General features: G+C 41.5%; 1 long non-coding RNA gene across 1 annotated transcript; it reads left to right on the top strand.

The window, feature by feature from the left end:
- The first annotated feature begins 1,016 nt into the window (after positions 1-1,016).
- On the top strand, positions 1,017-1,692 carry LOC143209243 (uncharacterized). Its single transcript, XR_013009068.1, has 2 exons — positions 1,017-1,205; positions 1,287-1,692. It is a non-coding gene; the product is annotated as an uncharacterized LOC143209243 (long non-coding RNA).
- The last annotated feature ends 2,053 nt before the right edge of the window (positions 1,693-3,745 follow it).

Below are 3,745 nucleotides of genomic sequence, written 5' to 3'. Positions count from 1 at the left end.
AGAGGTACGCTTGTTGTGTAGCGCGCGTGCAATCGAGCAGATACTCGCACGGGCAGAGTAGAAGTACGTTCGTGTGTAGCGCGTGCGCAGCAGAAGCAACGGCGAGGAGGTACGTCCACGGTCCGTCAGAGTGGGGGTCCTGTGCCGGAGGGGAAACGTCCTCGCGTCCTCGATTCAGTGATGCCAAGGCTGTGGTACTGTGGTACTAAACCATACCCCCACCATAGCCTACTATTGCCCCTACGTTGTTTTCCAACGCGCCCGCGCGCTACACTCACCAGCGTACCTCTACTGTATCCATAGAGGTACGCTGGTGAGTGTAGCGAGCGGGCGTGTTGGAAAGGATACGTAGGGGCAATAGTAGGCTATGGTGGGGGTATGGTTTAGTACCACAGTACCACAGCCTTGGCATCAGTGCCTCGATTCTTGCATCACTGCCACGTACGTCCCCAAAACGTACGTTTCAGTTCCAGTTCACGTCCAAATATCCTACGTCCATTCAGTACTTTCCAAGATTGTCTCTAGGACTTAAATTTTGGACGTTTTAGTAATGTCCGTTTCTTTTACCAAAGTTCCCTAGGACTTAAATTTTGGACGTTTTAGGAATGTCCATTTCTTAGGTTTTACCAAATTGGACGTTTGAGCAGGGCCGCTTTACGAATCTAACCTGAAATCGTCGCGCATGCGCGAGAAAAGATGCACCATATCGGAACACTGGCCGCTGCATCAGCAAGTATGTAGATACAAAAAGAATCGCTCTACGTATCCCAAGTAGCCACAAGTAGCCATCTACGTCCCTAAAACGTACGCAGAATGGACGTAGGACGTTTGGACGTGAACCGTACGTTTTAGGGACGTACGTGGCTACTTAGGATTGAACATTAAATTATTATATTATATATTATATATTATATATTATATAAATTATTATATTCATAATCATAGCTGTACATCTCATCCTATTACTGTAATTAGTATATCTTTTTTCATAAAAACATATTTTATTTCTAGTTACTGCCTTCAGCGGGGAATTGCTGACTCTAAACAGACCCAGAGAGTTTGAAAGAAGACAGCAGGAAGCGGAACCAAGAAGTTACAGCAGTCGGAAGTAAGAAGAAAATGTACTGTTCGTGGATGATCCTTGGACGAACATGGATATTCCTGTGCTCATTGGGAGGGAGCCGGAGCTCTCCGATAATCAACTAGTGAGTTGTCTTCTAACTACATACACATATACGTATTTTATATAGTCTTCGTTGCATTAATGTTGTATTTATATGTTACAGACAAGAATATTGCGAGAGAAGAAGACAGAGAGAGAGAGAGAGAGCGGCATCGCGGCGAGCGCGGGGGACGCGGAGGAGGCGGTAGGAGCGCGGGAGGAAAAAGTATTATAGTCAACAACTGTTACTAAATAAACTTTATAATGACGAAATAAATATTAACAAATCCTACTACACTTGTGTTGTGTTATGTATCCCGTACCCTTTGCGTTATGTATCCTCTTCCCGTAATCCAGACCTGGGCGACGCTGGCTCACAAAACACATGTTGCTGCTACCCCTTTAGCGGAGTGGACGTGGTGGGGACTGTCTTAGCTAGCAAGAGAAGGAGAGAAGCAGCAACTTATGTTTTTTTCGAGCCAGCGTCGCCCAGCGGGGTATCTATAAATACGGACTTCTTTTATACGCGAATCCCGGACCCTTGCGATGCTCGTAGGCGTAGGCCGTAGGCACCAGTAGGCACACGTACATTGTACATACACGTCGCTCGAGCGGTGTGTATGCACCACTACTTTCACGCTTGAGCACACCGACGCTGCAGCATCGTCAGCCATACTGTTACGTCACGCCGGCGAACATAGCTTCTCCGACGGGCAACATGCAGCTGAATATTCCAAAACTATTGTTTGGAAACCTAAAGGAATGACTTTTGAAGCAAACAGCGCACCAGATTGATGTTTCATCTAACGGATTTGATTACGAAAAAGCCCCATCGTTGCGTTATCGAGAAATAGAAGGGCAATCGTCGCGAAATCTTGTCATGCTCGTAGGCCGTAGGCACACGTACACGTCGCTCGAGCGGTGTGTATGCAGTATGCACCAACACTCTCTTGCTTGAGCACACCAACGCTGCAGCATTGCGTCAGCCAAATTGTGACGTCACGCTTGCTAACGAATCCTATCTTACCGGCAACATATTTTCTGCTTCCTCTGTTTTACCGCTACAGTGCGCTACAGTGACTGCTGTCACCGTAGTAAGGACACCGACGAGATACTGTTAAAGACTGCCAGCCTTACGGGAGTTGGCGGGACTCGAATTTTTCGGTGTTCTCTTACGCCCTCTAGGATATATTCTGACTGGAGTGAGAAACAGGAGGCCAACGACGGCATTTCGTCGGTGCAGAAGACACTGTATTGGTATCGTGTTAGCAACGCGCCCGCGCGCTACACTCACCAGCGTACCTTTACTATATCCGTGTGCGCTGCTTGTGCGAGCCACAATCTATTTTTAGAACTTGCCATGTTGCCATGCTTTACGGCTTACGGAAACAAAACTGAAATTCGACTGTCGAGCCGTCGAGCGTATGAATCGCAATCTGGAGCTAGCCTTCGGGTCCCCGTGCAGCGAGGATTTTTTTTTTATTTTTATTTTTCATTACTTTTTTAATTACATTTTTTAACCTTCCAAAAAATTAAAAATGTTAAAACTATGTTCAAAATATGTATTCATTTTAAATAGAAACGTTTTGTTACTGTCATAATTGCATTAATAAAAATTGGTATATGAGAACACGTTGATGGTATTTATTTGGACTGATTGGAGAATACGAAAATGCAGGAAGTATTTTTTAGTTTATGAAACAATTTGTAGATTTATTAGTTGTCAAACAAATAATAAAATAAATTGTATAATATATTTAAATTGATTTTATACTAGCATACACAAGTTTATTTGATCTTCTGTCTTCCTATAATAAAAAAACACAGTCATAACTATAATTATAATAGAATTTCATAAAATATTGAGGTTATTGCAAACTCATCTTTTTTCGCGATGATGCTCTAATTTTATTGCTTCTCTCGAATGTCCATTTCCTTCCGAGACAGTGCGTTTCTAAGTGTAAATAAAAAATGTTGATATAAAATGTATCATAATTAAACTACAATTATTCTAATAACGTAGAATGTAGTACATATTAAGTTTTAATTACCAGGATTTTCTTCTTCGACGTTAAGCACCCTTTACTGCTTCTCGTAATTTACGTATATGGACATTAGGGTGGACCTTATTTTTCGACCATGAAATTTTTTTGTCCCGTAAACCAGAATTGTAACAAATGTTGAGAAAATGATCTGGAAAAATTTTGGGGCCGATTGGATCATGGGAAAATGAGGCGCAGCAAATTTGAAAATTTTGAATTTTTTAAATCTTTACATAAATAGACGTTATGATATATCGTTGAATTTGTCTTTTTTCTCTTTAAGAATCCGTATGTAGCATAAACAGTTGTTGATAGAAAAAACATCCGTGACTTTGAAAACTTGAAATAATTACTTTGAAAAAAAATTTTTTCTCTGATACTATATCCACCTCCTTATATACTACAACTTTTGTTTGAAGAGTTTTGTTATATATACATAACTGACAGAGATATTAAGGGGCGTAATTTGCATTATTCGGAAGCATACAACTGCGCATATAGCTATTTTCATAGCTACATGCTGCCGAATAATGAAAATTAC

The sequence above is a fragment of the Lasioglossum baleicum genome, chromosome 1 (genome assembly GCF_051020765.1).
Source record: "Lasioglossum baleicum chromosome 1, iyLasBale1, whole genome shotgun sequence".
Lineage (NCBI taxonomy): Eukaryota > Metazoa > Arthropoda > Insecta > Hymenoptera > Halictidae > Lasioglossum > Lasioglossum baleicum.
Note: the sequence above shows the minus strand (reverse complement) of the source record. Positions and strands in the feature narration are given on the sequence as shown.